The sequence below is a fragment of the Vombatus ursinus genome, unplaced genomic scaffold, assembly GCF_900497805.2.
Source record: "Vombatus ursinus unplaced genomic scaffold, bare-nosed wombat genome assembly UNPS02014786.1, whole genome shotgun sequence".
In the NCBI taxonomy this organism is placed as follows: domain Eukaryota; kingdom Metazoa; phylum Chordata; class Mammalia; order Diprotodontia; family Vombatidae; genus Vombatus; species Vombatus ursinus.
Window position 1 is genome coordinate 3,592,848 of NW_020954564.1, and position 18,438 is coordinate 3,611,285.

General features: G+C 36.5%; 1 pseudogene; it reads left to right on the forward strand.

Moving 5' to 3' along the window:
• The first annotated feature begins 17,431 nt into the window (after positions 1-17,431).
• Positions 17,432-17,644, forward strand: LOC114047376 (annotated as a pseudogene).
• The last annotated feature ends 794 nt before the right edge of the window (positions 17,645-18,438 follow it).

An 18,438-nucleotide genomic window follows, 5' to 3' on the forward strand; every position in this document is an offset into this window, starting at 1 on the left:
ACCCAGCAAAACTGAGTATAATTCTGGGGAAAAAATGGTCATTCAGTGAAATAGAGGACTTTCAAGCATTCTTGATGAAAAGACCAGAGTTGAATAGAAAATTTGATTTTCAAATACAAGACTCAAGTGGAACATGAAGAGGTAAACAGGAAAGAGAAAATCATAAGAGACTTCTTAAGGTTGAACTATTTACATTCCTGCAGGGAAAGATGATATTTGTAACTCATGAGACCTTTGTCAGTATTAGGGTAGTTGGAGGGGAAAAAATTATATGTATGTATATATAGATATAGATAGAGGGCACAGGGTGAGTTGAAAATGAAGGAGTCATATCTGGAGAATAAAATTAAGGGATGAGAGAGGAATATACTAGGAGAAGGAGAAAGGGAGAGGTAGAATGAGGTAAATTATCCCACAAAAAAAAAAAACAGAAAAGAAAAGACTCTTACAGTGGAGCGGAAATGGGGGAAGGTGAGAGGGAATGAGTGAATCTTATTCTCATAGGATATGACTTAAGGAGGGAATAACATACACACTCAATTGGGTGGGGAAATCTGTCTTACCCTACAGGAAAATAAGGGCGGAAGGGGACGAGAGAGTAGGGGAATGATAGAGAGGAGGGCAGTTTGGGAAAGGGAGTAATCAGAAGCAAATACTTCTGAGGAGGGACAGGGTAAAAAGAAAGAATAAAATAAATGGGTGGGTGGGATAGGATTAAGGGAAATAGTTTTTCACAGCATGTCTACTATGGAAGTGTTTTGCATAACTGCACATATATAAGCTGTATTTAGTTGCTTGCCTTATCAATGAGGGTGGGTGGGGAGGGAGGAAGGGAGAAAATTTGGAACCCAAAGTTTTAAAACCATGTGTTTAAAAATATGTTTTCACATGCAACTGGAAAATAAGAAATACAGGAAATGGGGTACAGAAATCCATCCTACCCTACAGGAAAATTGAAGGGGAAGGGGATAAGAGAAGGGGGGGAGAGATAGAAGGGAAGGCAGATTAGGGGAAGGGGTATCTAGAATGCATGCCATCTTGGGGTGAGGGGAGGGGTGAGATGGGGTGAAAATTTGAAACTCAAAATCTTGTGGAAGTAAATGTTGAAAATGAAATATCTACATGTATGCTGAAGTATTTCAGTATGTGGATAGGGGTTGTCATAGTCAGATATTGAACTTCTTAAGAAAGGAGGCAAAATGCTATGGGAGGGAAGTCATTCATCACCACTACATGGATCTGGATAGAGAAATACAGTCAGATAGAGTAAACCTCAAAGTAGAAAAGGATATTAAGTGATGGTGGCAAGGGGAGGAAATGTTTATCAAAATAGGGAAGCAGCCATATCTCACAGTATAGGAATCATTCCATAGTTAATCCGTCATATCTCTAGTTGTAGGAGAAAGGTATGTTTTAATTCCTAGGAACCATGTCTGAACCTGAAACTCTTCATACAGGGCCATGCCATGCTTTTATATTCATCTTTCATTACCTGCCCTGGCTTCTGTCTCCTATAAGCATTTTTTTTAAAATTCTAAGTTGTTTAGAGAGTAGACATAGTGCAATGGATATAATGCTGGATTTAAAATTAGGAAGAATTGTGTTCAAATCCTTCCTCTGACATTTGTTAGCTGTGTAATTGTAGACAAGTCATTTAATATCTCTCAACTTCTATAAAGTGGTGCTAAAACACCAGTATTTGTACTACTTACCTCACAGGATTATTGTGAGGCCCAAGTAAAATAATGTGGAAGTATATAACAAATGTTAAACTACTATGTAAATGTCACTGATTATCATTATTATTAATGATCATCTTATATATCCACAATGGTTTCTTTAATTAACTCCCTCTTTCTTCTTCACTTTTAACCATACTTCATCACACTACTAAATAAGATTATTTGATCATTATATGGTTAATTTGATCAACTGAGCCCATCAAACTGGACAATTCAAAACCCCAAAGAAAAAGAAATCCCCTTTGGTACTTTAAGTTACCTGAACAAGGAGGTGAAATAACTTGGACACTTTCTGATGAATTTCAGAAATGGAGAAGAAGATCTAGAACTGAAAAGGACCATCTAGTCCAATTCTCTTACTTCACAGGGGAGAAAATAGAGGCCTAAAGATAGGAGATTGGCAAAGGTTGCATGAGTAGTAAGTGGTAAAGACACAGGTCTTGTGACTTCACACCAGGCAATGGAAAGAGCTCTAGGTTTGGAGTCAGGGCACATGGATTCAAATCTTGACTCTGTGATTTTCTACATGCATGACTTGGTGTCATTCATTGACTTTGGACCTTAATTTCATTGTCTGAAAAATTGGGGTGGTAAACTAGATGACATCTAAGATCTCTTCCAGGTCTAAACCCATATTCTTATGACTACAAATCCAGTATTCTTTCTATTCTACATGCCACCCTATTCATAGAAAAGAAATTGGGTTGTTAGGTCCTGGGGAAGTAGTCTTGTTCTATTAGAGTAAAAATGGCTGAAAAGAGCCAACTAACACATTTATTGTCTATTACATACAAGACACAAAGGGTGATGTAATTCAAACTTTTAATTAATGAGGGGTCCAAGTTTTGGTTCTATATGTTGATGTAGATGACATCATAAATTTAAATATGGAAGGTACATTATTGGTCATATAGTCAACTCCTTTCTAGTACTGGTGAGGAAACTGAGGACCATAAAAATTTAGTGACTTGACCAAAGCCACAAAGAGAACAAACAAAAGCTAGGATTCAAGCCCAAATATTCTGACTCAAAAACCAGCTCTATTTCTATGAGCCATGTTGCCTCCCTACTTGATAGGTTTATCTAGAGGGAAAATTAATACAAAAGTTCAGATAGCTAATTAAGTGGTTTGTGAAGGGACTCTCAATATGCTCTCAACTCATTCTAGTTTACAAAGTCTTAACCAAATGCTGTCTCTAAATGGTGTGATAAATCTCCATAAATCTGAATACTTTGAGCCAAAGCCCTACTACCTCCTAAACTATGCACTAAAATTTTTATATAGATGCTCACTTGATTTTGTCCTGTTTGCTAAATAACATCAATTGTCTTTTAACACCTTGTGACCTAAGATAAGTCATTTGACATCTATTGCACTCAGTTTTCTCCTTTGTAAAATGAAGTGTTTAAACTACATGATCCTTGACTACCTTTCCCCCACCAATCCAGCAGTAAATCATATGATCCTAAACATCTTGAGAATGACATTTTAGCTGTTTGGCATGTTTTTTTTTCCCCTCTCTGCTCTCCCCTCCATACCAATATTAAGTGGACAGTTAATTTCAGCACTCTGGAATATTTGGCATAGGAGGTGCCAAAGGCATAGAATGGGACTTATTGATGCTCCCCACATATAAAACATGCCAACTCAAATAATGATTCATAGCCACAGGGGATAGGCTACTATGCAAACTGAGTATTTTCCTGGTAAGCTTACATAGAGTTGAATTTTTAATAAACTTTTATTTATGTATTTTTTACATCACCATAGTTTTCTCTAGTATCCTTCCACTCCCCCTCCCACAGAGACATTCCATTTAATAAATAATATTTTTAAAGACAGAAAAAGAGAAAAAAAGAGGAAAAATCAGCATGACTGAACAATACATTGAAAAAGTTGGAAAAATAAGAGCAATGTACAATTCTTATGTACTTTCCACCTCTGCAAAGATGTGAGGTGAGAGTGTCGCCTCAAATCTCTTCTTTCAAGTCATCCTTCTGCCTTTATTTTTAAATCCCACACTTTTGATATATGTGTAATTGTTATTTCTATTTACATTGCCATGGCCACTATATACATCTCATGGTTCTGCTTATTTCACTCTGTATCAGTAACTGTCACATGGATTTTTCCATGCTTCTCTGTATTCATCACACATATCATTTCTTACAGAACAGTAAGATTCCATTACATCCATGTGCCACAATTTGTTTAGTCATTCACCAATGTACTTTGCTTCTAATTCCTTGACATCACAAAAAAAAAAGTTTTTTCTATTTTAAATCTATATGTGGGAATTTTCATCTTATCTATAGCCTCCTTGTGGTATAAACCTGGTAGCAGAATCTTTGAGTCAAAAGGTGTGGATATTTTAGTAATTTCATTTTCATAATTGTAGAGTGCTTTCCAAAATGGTTATGCTCATTCATAGCTCTACAAACACTATGCTAGTGTGCCTATTTCCCTATAGCCCCACCAACATTGGCTATTCCAATTTTTTTGTCAGCTTTGTGAATTTACAGTGTATGAAAGGAAACCTCAATATTATTTTTTGATTACAGTTCTGTAATTATTAGTGATTTAAAACATTCTTTCATGTGATTATTAACAATTTGAAAATCTTTTGACAACTATTTGTTCATATTCTTTGACCACTTATCTCTTGGAGAGACTATGAAATGATTTCATGTTAAATAACTGGCATTATGAGTCAGAAAAATTGTAGCATGGCAATGGGGTTGAAAAAATGCCCCATTATTCACTAACATAGTTTAGTATCATGGAAAAAGCCCTGGATTAGGATGTAGGAGAGCTAGGTTCTAATTCTAAATCTTCTATTAATTAGATGCATGGACTTTGACAAGTCATTCCTCCTTCCTTATGCTTAGTTTGTTCATTAGCAGCATGAAAATAATAATAACCTCTGATCTTCCTGTTGTGGGGACCAAATGAAAGAATAGATTTCAAAGCTCTTTTTGAAGTAAAATACTATACAAATACAAAACTATATTTCAGTTTTTCAAGTACCCTCATTTTCAGTGATATGTTTACCACCTCCATGTTGTCCATTGCATCCATTCTTTTACTTAGAATGTATTGCCTAAATTCCCTCACTTCAGAGGCTGCTTGGCCTGGTGAACAGAATGCTGAACTTGGAATCAGGAATAGCTGGTTTCAAATCCCCTCCACTGACATTTACGAGTTGTTTGACCTGGGCCTCAAGCAACACCCTAGGACATAATTTGGGATGTGAGGTAACAGAGGAAGTTTCCACACTGGCATTTTCCCATGCTGAGGAAATCACAGATCCTCTGTGTTTTCATGCATGTCACCTCTCTACTTACTTCCATCCACAAAGTCCAAAGCCATGTTTATAAGAACAATTTAAATGCACATGGTTGAATTCTTTTCATTGGAAAAGCTCATTAAGAATACTTCCTGTCTGACTGGTCTTTGAAAGTTGCAACTGCCTCTGGGATTGGGTAATGCTGGTCAGTGAAACAAAGTTGTGGAGCTAAAAAGGTTAAAATGCTATAAAGCTGAATAGTATAGCAAATTTAATCACAAACATTTATGGAAGTCTTGGGGATATAGAAACCAGTAAAACACAAGCCCTGCTCTAAAATCCAGTAGTAGGGGGTGAGGGAGTAAAGAAATGGAGTGGGGAAGACAAGTATCCAAATTACTATAATGGAGAATGAGATAAGTGCAAAGGAACCAAATCAAGTATTAGGAAAAATTTAAGGGGAGAAAAATCACTTTCACCTGGGATAACAGGGAAGGGAAGGGTTAGGGAAGTCACTGAGGAGAAAGATTGGTTGAATATAAAGGTTTTCCACAGTACCCAGACTATAAGAACGATGAGGTTTCCTTCAAGTTTGGTGTAGATAATTTTAGGACCAACAGATAAAAATTCTTTTCTATTTAGTGGGTCAGGATGCTATGGACCTGGAGTAGCTCTAAGAAATCATACAAAATTGTTGACAAAGGATTTAAATAAATTGACTAATCTATAATGGCATATCAAAAATGTCCAGGCATGTCCTTAATTTTCAGGGGTTAGAGGTCAATAGCTCCTAGATTATCTGGACATTTTCTATAACAAGGAACTCCTTGGGTCCACTGTTACAAAATGATCCAGGATGGATTGTGAATTCATTTTACACATAGTGATGATTTCCAAGTCCTTATATATAATCTTGTGAGATAATGGCAGCCTTTAACCAAATACATGTGGTCATTTATTAATTCAGAAAAATATTTACTGAGCAGCTACATATGCAGAGCATCATTCTTGGATCTGAGGAAGATACAAAGTTTAGATAATAGTCCCCTTCCTGGAACTTATAAATTATTGTTATTATTATTATTCATCATTATTCCTAGTATTTATATCAGTCTTTAAGGTTTGCAAAGGGCAAGTATTAACTCATTTTGACCCTTACAACAATGCTATGACATAAGAGTTACTTTTATTATCTCCATGGTAAAACAATGAAACTGAGGCAGACCAAGATTAAATGATTTGCACAAGAGTCACACAACAAATAGGTGGCTGAGTCAAATTTGAATTCAGGTCTCTTATGGCATCAGATTTAGCACTCTGTCTACTGTATCACCTAGCTGCTTCTATCTTCTATCTATGAAGAGATAAAATATCAATGTAATCAGTAATACTATATAGTCTCATATGATATATGTATCACAGAGGCATAAAAAAAGTATTATATGAGATCTGAGATGAGAATTTGTCACCCATTTATCATAGAAATCAGAGATAGTTCCACAGAGCAAAGGAAATTTGAATTTGGCTTTATATAATGGATAGATAGTCAACAGGAGAAGGGAAAAAAAGACATTTCAGGATAAAGAATAGCATACATAAATAGCATTCAGTCCTGCTTATCTAATTTTTCCTGAAGCCATCTTACACTTTTCTCTTGCCTTTTAGGGTGAGGGCATTCTGACATAAGTTGCTATTGCAATGTGCATTAGCACTAAAATATTAGGGGCTCTGGTTGGATTATCAACAATGACAATTCTATTTCTGAAACTTAAGTAAAATTTCTATATTGATTTGACTAAGGGTCATTTAGTGAAGCAATTGTCAAATCATGCATAAATCCATACCATGTATGTGTTCTTTCTCCAATGCAGAGGAACAAAAAGAGAATATCCATCATAAACTTGGTACATTTTCTGAATTCACAAATAGCATCAGCATGCTTTAAGATGCTCTGTCAACCAGCTTTTGCACAGAGAGAATGTACTTATGCAAGACAAATGGATCCAGTATAAGCCTAATATGCAATTTAATTAAATGAGAGAAATAACTATGATTTAGGATATATTAGTAGAACAAAGTGTGTACATAAAGAGGGGTGGTAGGCCCACTGTCCTTGGCCCTGATCAGTTCATGTATTGAACATTGTGTTCATTTCTAGGCACCATGATTGCCAAGTTAGTGCAGATCCAAAGAAGGACAACCAGGATAGCAAGGAGTATCAGAATTGTTATATGACGATTGGATGATGGAAAAGCATGTATTCAGCTTGGGGAAAAAGAAGATTTAAGAGAGGAATAACAGTTGTCTGCAAATATTTAAAGGACTATCCCGTTTGTTTGTCTGAATGTTGTATGTATGTTTTTTGGGTTTTGTTTTTTTTTTTGCTTACCAAAACGAAGTTGACAAGGTTGGACCTTGCTATATTATCCCTCACCCAGGCTGCACTTACATGACTTCTTCTGTTTGTTTGTTTTACATCAGTTGTTTCCAGATATGGACTCTATTCCCATGGAAGCCTCCCTTGGAATAATGAAAAATAGATTAGCAAAACTCATTGCTGAAGCCACTCTATCTAACCACATATGCGCTGTTCTGAACCTGTGATCTTCCACCTTTCTATCAAAGGAGAGAAATATGTTTCCTTATCTGTTCTCTAGGATAAGGATTGGTGATTAAAATTCATTTGAGTTCAGCTGCATTTCAGGACTGCTTTCAGTAACATTGTAATGATTGTAAATACTGTTCTTATTCTGCTTTTGTTGCTCTTAGGTTTGATTTTATTATTCTTGAGAATAATAAATACAAAGCAATAAATGACCTCAGAGATCATCAATTCCAACTACAGATGCCTTCTATAGATTCACTAAGCAGTATCTCTGGCAGGTAGTCATTCATCCTCTACTCGAATGCTTCCTTGTGTTGGAGAATTACCTCACAAGGCAATCTTTTCCATTTTCCAATATATCAAATTGTTCAAAAGTTTTTCTTGATTTGAGTGAAAAATGCCTTCCTCTAACTTTTCCCTGTAGTTATTGATTTTGCCCTTTTGAGTCATATAGAATAAGTCCAATCTTTCTTGCAAGTGATAGTCCCATTTGAAATAGTCACAATGTTAGCAACTACAAACACTGAATTAATTCTTTTAAAGCCTTTGAAGGATACAGCCCTGACCCTCATGGTGTAGAGGGTTGTCCCTAACTTATCTTACTGCCTGTATCTCATCCATAAAAGTCACCATGAGCTAATTTGAAAGTGTTTCATTAGGTCACAAAATCATAGAATCATAGCGCTAGAAGGAATCTCAGAGATCATCAAAGGTTTGTAGCCCTGGCCAAGTATATTTCTCTCTATTCCATTTTCTTCTCTTTCTTCTTCTTCTCCCTCTTTTTATCCTGTCCTTCCTCAAGTCTGTTTTACTTCTAACCATTACTTTCCTTAATCCTACATTGCATTTATCATCCACCTCCTTTCTCTTTTCCCCTTTCCTTCCTATTTCCCTATTTGGTAAGTAACAGTTTTATACACAACTGAGTGTGTGTATATATTCTTCCTTCTTTTAAACAATTCCAATGAGAATGAGGTTCAAGCATTGCCTGACACCCACACCCATTTTTACCTTCAGTGTAAAAGCTCTTCCTTGCACATCTCTTTTATGAGAAAAAAAATTCCCCATTCTGCCTCTCCCAGTGTATCCCTCTTTCTCACCCCTTCTTTTTGGGGGATCATTTGAACACAGTCGATTTACAACCATTACCTCTATCTATGTAAACTTCTTTTAATTGCCCTGATAATAATAAAGTTCTTAGAAGTTACATTTATCATCTTCTCATACAGGAATACAAACAGTTTGTCTTTCTTGAGTCCTTTATGATTATTCTTTCAAGTTTGCCTTTTTTGCTACTCTTTAATCCTGTGTTTGAATGTCAGATTTTTTCATTCAGCTGTGGTCTTTTCATCAGGAATGCTTAGAAGTCCTTTATTTCATTAAATATCCATTTTCCCCTGAAGAATTATACTTAGTTTTGCTGGGCGGGTAATTCTTCTTTATAATCCTAGCTCCTTTGCCTTCTGGAATATCATATTCCAAGACCTCCACTCCTTTAACATAGCAGCCACTAAATTTTGTGTGATCCTTACTGTGTCTCCATCATATTCTTTCTGGATGCTTGAAGTATTTTCTCTTTGACCTGGGAGCTCTGGAATTTAACTAAAATATTCTTGGGAGTTTTCATTTTTGGGATGTCTTTCAGGAGTTGATTGGTGGATTCTTTTAACTTCTATTTTTCCCCCTAGAGCTAAGGTATTGAAGGCAGTCTTTCTTAACAATTTCTTGAAATATGAAGTCAGGGCTCTTCCTTTGCTTGTAGCTTCCAGGTAGTCCACACATTCTTAAATTATCTTGACTCAATCTATTTTCCAGGTTAGTTATTTTTTTCTGATGACATGTTCCACATTTTCTTCTTTTTTTCTTCCATTCTTTGGACTTTGTTTTATTGTTTCTTGATGTCTAATGGAGCCATTAGTTTCCACTTGCCCAATTCTAATGTTTAAAAACTTCTTTTTTTCCATGGATTTTTGTATCTCCTTTTCCATTTGTCTTATTCTGCTTTTAAAGGAGTTCTTTTCATTAATGATTTTTTGTCTCTTTTTCCATTAGGCTAATCCTGGTTTTTTATCTTCAGTATTTTTGTGTCTCTTAATTCTCTTTTCATAATTTTCTTGCATCATTCTCACTTCTTTTCCAATTTTTTTCCCCTGTCTACCACTCTTATTTCATTAACTCTTCCAGGAATTCTTGTTGACCTTGGGTTCAATTAACATTTTTTTAAAATTTCAGACCTTGTTTGTAGCTGTTTCCACACTATTGTTTTCTTCTGAGCTTATGTTTTGGTCTTCCTTGGCACTGTAGTAGCTTTTTATGGTCAAATTATTTTTAGTTGTTGTTTGCTCATTTTCCAACCTATTTCTTGTTCTTTGAATTTTATGTTAAAATTGGGCTCCGCTCACATAGGGGTGGGAAAGTATTCTGACAAGGTTCTGTTCACATGAGGGTGGGAAAGTAGTATGCCAAGGTTCAGACTCTTTTTTGCACTGGTATTTTCTGAGGGTAGTTCTGAGGCTTTGCAAATTTTTGGTGCTCCCAAGGTGTTGTGATCCTGGGAGAGTATGGCTACTATTCTACTGGTCTACACTCTGGTCTTTACCAAGGAACAGCCCTGGTCCCCTGCAGTTGCAAGTGCTCATGCTCCTCTTTGCCTTAGAACTGTAACCACAGCCCCTTCTTGCTTGTATCTGACCACCAACACTCCTCTCCACCCTGTAACTGTGATCTAGAACTGTATATGGGGTGATTAAATTGCCAATTACTGCCAGTTGTCCTCAGTGTCAGCAAAGGGTCCCCTCTAATCTCTTTCTGACCAGTTGTCCAACCCTCTTATTGTCTCTGGGCTAAAAGCTCCCAACACTTCCGCTGCACTGCAGCCACTGTTGCTGCCACCATGTGCATGGGATCTAGACAGGCCACCACCCTGGTGTCACAGACTTCTCCTGCTGACCTCTTATGTTTTCTTAGGCCAGAAAAATGTCTAACCATAACCTTTTGTTGGCCTTGCCATGCCAAAATTTGATTTGAGGTGTTATTTTAAAGTTAAAATTTAGAGGGGAATGTTGGGAGAGTTCAGCTAGGTAGCTGCCTCATCAACCATCTTAAGTTTCAGTCTCCTCAATTGTGATATGAAGAACATGATATTTTTGCTACCTACCTCTTGGAGATATTATGAGGAAAGCATTTCATAAATGTAAAAACTGTATCATCGTTATCATCATCATCATCATCATCATCATCATCATCATCATCATCATCAACATTGTCATCACCAAGAGCAATGACAACATTGTCATCTATCCTGACCACTCACTAAAGCATGAATCCCTTCTACAAGATCTTCTAGCCCCTTCTTGTATACTCAGTGATGATAAGATCACTACTCATTCAGATAGTTCTTTCCATTTTAGGTAAGTCTAATTCTTTAAGAAGTTTTTCTTTTGATTGAGTTATCTTCCTTTCTATAACTACCCACCAATTCTATATCTATTCTCTATGGTGTGATAGGATTAGTATTTGTCAACATTTCCCTGATACAGCTCACTCTCTTCCCCCAACCCAGGCTGGGCCAAGGCCCCTCCTCATCCCCTCCTTTGACAATGATTAGCTTTCCTTAAAAGAGACAAAGCTCTCCCTGGGGCCTAATTGGTCTCAGTTTCCTGGATGCAGCTTTCATGTCACCTGAAGTCCCATAAAAAGTTGTGTGTATTTCTAAAGATGATGGGGGTAATTATGTCCTTTATCACATTCTATACTGATGACCAGACACATTTACAAATGTACATAAGCTAGGCCACTTCCAGAGAAGCTAAGTGCCATTGTATCCTTGTTGTGTTAGGGCCAAATCAACTTCCTTTGCTTAGCCATTCAGTGATTTGTGAGTGTCTCATTTCATCCTAACATTGAACCTGAACTAAGAGTACTAGCATTAGAGCTGCCTCTGACAAATGGTTACCAAAAAAAATATGGCAGTCTTTCAGATACTTACAATTTGCTTTATTCAACTCAATGATGTTCACCAAACATTTTTCAGTTGGCTACTATGTTATAGCCCCTATGTAAGGCACCATATGACCACTAAAACTGCTCACCTGTGTAAAGTCTAAACTTAACCTTCCTGCCTCAGCTCACTAAGTGTTCCTTGGTAAAGTCACTAAACAAGAGCACAGGATCATAGCTGTAGACATAGAAGGGACCTAAGAGGTCATCTAGCCCAATTCCTTCGTGGTTATGATTTGGGTTTTTCACGCAAGAAAATGAAGCAAGAAATAGAATAGGCACTGACTCCAGACCCCAGACAAAGGCACTGAAGGTTCAAAGGTGATACTCAAGGATCACTGGAAATCCCCACATGAATGAGTTTAAGGTTGTTAAAATCCACAGAACTCTAGAGCAAACAGCGAATTCCTACCTCTTATCTTGCTTTGATTTTTCAGCTTCCTAGCACACATATCATAGCTTATATCTGATTCAGAATGCTCAATCAGTGCTGCTTTATAGCCCTCTTTCCAGTCATTTTTTGTTCAGTAGTTAGTGTCTTACTTCACTAAAAGCAATTTGTTTTCACATGAATTGCTGCGGGACATAAAAATGCCTGAGTAACTGGCCCAATTAATGAATATTTTGCACTGTGTTTTAATCAAATGTCACAACCAGGTGGCAAAATATGATGAGGTATCACTTGTTTCCAGCCAAGCTTGTCTTCGGTAATAAAATTACAATTTCTTTCTTATTAATGCATTGTGTTTCCTTCATGAAGTGAAATAAGCATGGCAGCTCTTAGAGGACAAGAGGAAATCTGGTGCTTGTCATGGGACAGCCCAAAAGATGTCAGGGATGTCTGTACAAGGATTGGAATCTACTCTTAGGCTCAGTCATGCTGATAGAGTGCAAGAGTCAGAGTTAATCATCTTCGCTTAGAATCTTTGCTTTTTACTTGCCATATGAGGTTGGGCAAGTCACTTAACCTCTCCTAGGCTGTTTCCTCATTAGAAAGATCAAAGTGTTTGACTATCAAAGATGTCAAACTCTCTGAGGGAAACAGATTAAAAGGTAATTGGGAAACATTTAACAAAATAAATTTTTAAAAAAATCAAACCAACATAGGTATTGTTCATTTGTAGTTTTCTAAGTTTTCTAAGATTGTTTCTATTTGAGGTTGATGCCACAGGACTAGGTGATTTTTAAAATGTTTTACTACCTCCTTATGAGATCCTGGGCAAGTCACTTAACCCTGGTTACTTCAGCTCCTCATCTATAAAATGATATGGAGAAGGAAGTAGAAAACTATTCTAGTATCTTTGCCAAGAAAACCCCAAATGTGTTCACAAAGAGTTGGACACGACTTCAATGACTAAACAACAACAACAAACTAGACACTACACTCATCTATATGTACTATTTCCCGCATTTGAATGCAAGCTCCTTGAGGGCAGAGTGAATATTTAAGGCCAGATTTGATCTCAGAAAGATAATTCTTCCTGATTTCAGGCCCAGCACTTTAGCCACTGTACCACCTAGCTGCCCCTAGTATCCAGTTACAGGATGGTAAGTGCAGTAATAATTGACTGACATACTCCCTTGTGAAAGGGGAGTATGCACTGCACTGACTTTGTCATGATTCATGGTTCCAGAGTTAGGGATGGGGGTGTTAAAGATGGTTTGCTGCCAATACTTTATTTTTAAGGAAACCTCTGGTTTGAGCAATGAAGACGTTGGAGAAAATGTTGTGGAGGAGGGGATTGAAGAGGAGAGTTTTCCATCTGACTTTTCTCCATTTCTGTTTCCATAGCCACCACTGCAATTTAGACCATCATTAACTTTTGTTTAGACTATGAAAATGCCATTTAATTTGTTCACCTTCTTCAAGTCATTCCTTTTTCCAATCCATATTCCATATAGCAATCTAATTTTTGTTCATCGATCATAAGTCTGATTCTGTTACTATCTTGCTCTAGAAACTCTGCTATCCTTGAAAGCCCTTCTGTATCTAGCCTCAGCATGTCTTTCCAGAATTGGTGCACATTATTCTGTTTCACACATTTTATGTTCCTGCAAAACAGATTGTTTGCCTTTGCCATACAAAGCATTCATCCCTCCTCCTCTTTCTATGCACTGGTTGTTTGCACATGCCAAAAATGCCCCCTTTATTTATTTCTGCCTCCCAGAATCCATTTTTTTTCTTCCAAAATTCAGTTCAAGTACCACCTCCTACGAGAAGTTTATTCTGGGGATGGTCCAAGTTGTCAGTTGCCAGAAATTACTATGTACATGTTTTGTATTTAATTTACTATATACATATTGTTGACCCAAGGAAAAACATAAGCCTCTTGAAGGTAGAGGCTGTTTTGTGTTTGTGTTTGTATTCTTAGCACCTAGGACAGGGCCTGGATATTTTAAGCTAATAAAACTTAAAACTGCACTGAATTTGTTGATAACCTGTATATTAATATGCGCACATATGTGTATATGAGTGTATTTATATATGTATAAATGTATATATGAGTATACATATCTTGCACATATATGTGTATATATTTGTGTGAGTATATATATATATATATATGTATATATATATACATACATATGTAAATAACTTAAGGGGAAATAAGAAAACAATCCAAAATTTGTAGGATTAAAATCTGGAATAGATCAAGAGACCAATAAATCAAATCCCTTATCTTTACAGATGAGGCAAATGAGGCCCATAAAAATTTTAAGTAGTAGAGACTGGGTTCAAACACAGGTCTTCTAACTCTGGTTCTCTTTCTAGTGTACCAAACATTGATATGCAAACATTTTATTCAATTACTTATTTATTTTTCCCTTATGTTGCATGGAATTCTTAGTTTTCATCTATGTCAGTTATAACACACATATTATTGTATTATATTATATTGTATTATATTGTATTGTGCTATGTTACATTGTTACCTTATGCTACGCTATGCTATGCCATGCCATACTGTGCCATACCGTACTATGTCCTATCATATCGTATCGTATCATATTGCATCGGATCGTATTGCATCGCATCATATCATATAGCATCGTATCATATCATATCATATTATATTATATTACTTATTCCAGCCCTGGACAATCAACCTCTTTTAAAAAAAAAGTCCATTAATTGATAGAGGAGAATAAGAATAGCAAGCTTTCAAAAAGTAATATTACTTCCTATTCTTTTCTTTGTGAGGCAATCAGGGTTTAGTGACTTGCCCAGAGTCACACAGCTAGTGAGTATTATGTATCTGAGGCTGGATCTGATCTCAGGTCCTTCTGACTCCAGGGCCAGTGCTTTAGCCACTGTGCTACTTAGCTTTCCAGTACTTTTACTTTCTAATAGAAGATCTTTGATAGGAGAAAATCTTTTAATTATATTACTAGAAGATTGGGAAATTCCAAACTGTGTTAGAAGCCATATGTACAAAAATATCTGTAGCAGTTCTTTTTGTGGTGGCAAAGAACTGATGAATAGCTGAACAAATTATGATATAGGAATATGACAGAATACTTCTGTGCCATGAGAAAATAATGAAGAATGGTTTCATAAAAAAACTGAGAAGACTTGCATGAATGTATGTAAAGTGAGCTGAATCAGGAGAAGAACTTATATAAAATAACAATATTATAAAAGCAAACAACTTTGAAAAACTTCAGAATTCTGATCAATGCAATGACCAATCCCTATTCGAGGACCAAGACATCAATTCTCTCTCCCTCACAGCTCTCCCACAAAATTGAAAACAAAAACAAAACACTGTAACAAACATGCATAGTGAAGAACAACTAATCCTCACATTGACCATGTCCAAAAATATATCTTATTCTACATTTTGAGCCCTGACAGAGAAGTGATAGACTCAAGATGTCTATTAATTGAAATAAGTAAAATAAAATAAAAATTACATAAATACTGTACATGATTATAACAATGTAATAGATTTCTAAAAGGAATAACTCATCAATGGAAAATAAAAACAAAGAACATACTGGAAAAGATAGAGATACTCTTTCCTAATGGCAGACAAGAGGGGAACCATAAAGACAAAATATGACATACATAGTCAGAAACATTCTCTGTATTGGATGTTTTTGTTTATTTATTTACCTTTGTGTGTTACACAAGAATGTTTCAACCAGAAGAGTAGGTGGGAAGTGACTGATATAAAGATAAAAGACATCAACAAAATATTCTTTAATTTTTTTATTGCAGTTTGTTTTAGAGTGATGCACAAAATCTCATAAACACCACAGAAATGTGGACATGCTTTTGCTAATATATATATATATATATACATATATATGTATATACATATATACACACATGTATACACATTCCTAGACATGTAAACATGCATGAATACATGCACACAATTATGTTGTCATAGAACAGAATTCTATGTCAGAGTTCTGTGTTAGTCATTTGCAACAATAGATAGAATGCCTCCATTGACAAGCTCATGAAACCAATGAGGTGTATAAAGCCAATAAATACACACATATAAACACATACCAACATTGATGTGCATATTAACATATATTAATGTACACACTTATTTACATGTATGGATGTTCACATATCCATTATGCGCACATTGATGAGCACAGATACCCATATATAATATTCATATGCACATATGAATGCACAAATATTTGAACTATACACACAGATTTCTTTTTCCTCCTGTTTAAAAAAGCAGATGCAGTATCCTAAAGTTTCTGAAATCCTAAACCCGGAAAGGGTCAAGGGGATAGTTAGAGTCTGAGTGAATAGGCCAAAAGATATTTTCAAAAAGCTGAAGCTAAAATGTTTTCTGTTGAATAAAGACACCAGGCTTTGCTCTTGTCCATCCTGTATCCGGAATTTCTCAAAAAGGGTCCCGTTTGGAAAATAAAGTCAACAATTTTCCAATGGCCACAGAAAGTATGAACAGATGTGACACCAAGTAACCTCTGCTTTGATTGTAACTATGTGCATACCTAGGAGGAAAATGACATGAGTACTCAAATGCAGGGGGTCTGGCCCTGGGCCAGGGATAAGGACAATTTGAATCAAGGCTGCCATGACATTTTTTCACCTAAGCTCACTCCTTTGTGCCTGGGTAGTACAGCTGCTTAAAAGGAAAAACAGGTTGTATCTACCCAAGGGGAAAATACTATGGTATTTACAAGAAGTTGTCTTTCTTTTTTCTCAGCTGTATTTTCTTCATCATCAATGTGGATTCTCACCTTTCTTAGAATCTCAGCACCATTTAATTTATTCAATTTTTTGATCCACCCCTACCCCCACCCCTTCCTGTCCTTAAATATGTTACATGGGACACATTTCAAAATCTGACTTACCTGTTAATTAGTTTGAATGACAATGAATTTGGTTTTGTGGATTTTGCAACATGTTTGAGATCAGAGACACCCCAGGGTGTCACAAAACTGAAGTGAAGAGAAAAACATGTAGGAGGATGCTTTCTGTCATTCTTGAGAGTAATAGGAATTCTATAGCTGTCCATGACTTTAAACAGGAATGTTGGTAAATGAGACTTGATCAAGAGAGTTATCATTGGTAGCATGGTGTAATGGGGTTTGAAAAAAACCCTGGATTTGAAACCAGACAACCAGGGTTTGATTCCCAGCTGTGCTGCTTACAAATACGTGTGCCTTTGGGCAAGTCACTTAAATACTTAGAATCTATTTTCTCAGCTGTAAAATGAAAGGATTTGCTTGTGAGTACCTCTGCCGTGGTGCGACCTCTCAGGCTGCACGCTGCCCCTCGTCCTGCCGCTGGCGCAACCATGCCCCGAAAAATCAAGGAAATAAAAGACTTTCTGCTGACAGCCAGGCGAAAAGATGTCAAATCTGTTAAGATCATGAAAAACAAGGATAATGTGAGGTTTAAGGTTCGCTGCAGCAGATACCTGTATACACTGGTCATCACAGACAAAGAGAAGGCAGAGAAACTTAAACAGTCTCTGCCTCCTGGTTTGGCTGTGAAGGAGCTGAAGTGAAGGAATCATTCAATGTAGGGAAATGTAGGGGGAAAAAATGAAAGGATTTGACTTGATCATTTCCAAGGTACCTTGTTGTTTTTAATGCTATGTTCTTAAATAACTGACCCCAAAGACTGATGTGTAAGGAGGGAAGTTTGGAAACAAAAGAAGGAGCAGAGAAATGAGCAGAATTTCTAGCTCAGCCAGACACCATCCCTTGAAGTGTTTGAGAACAACAACAAAGGTAGTGTTACTTTACCTAGGGTCAACAATTTCTGATCAAGTTGGAGTTCATCTTGAAGGCTAAATGAACCTTTTAAGGATGAGATAAAGACATGGACGATGTAAGAATTTAGAAGGGTGTGAAATTTCAGGTGACCAAACATTTCTGGACCTTATTTTCCTTATTTTTAAGGTAGCAGAAGGTTATCCACTATCTGGTCACTCTAGGATTCTAGAATTGTAGTGTGGTAGCAGAGGCAGTATCAAATAATGGAAAATTGAGCTGGATCAAGAATCAGAAGATCTGGGCTCAAATCCTGCTTTTGCCAGAGACTACCTATGGCTAGCCAATTAACCTCTTTTGATCTTAGCTTCCTCATCTGTGTAAAGAATGCATTGGACTAGATGACCCCTAAAATCCCTTCCAGCTCTAAATTCATGATCCTGTAATCTTATGACTATAAACATGGTAGTACACTCTTTCTCTATCTCTGTCTCTCTGTATTTCTCTTTCTCTATTCCTTTTCCTCCTCTTCCTTCTCTCTTTCTTCTCTTTTCTCTCCTCCTCCTCTCTTCTGTCTTTCTCTTTC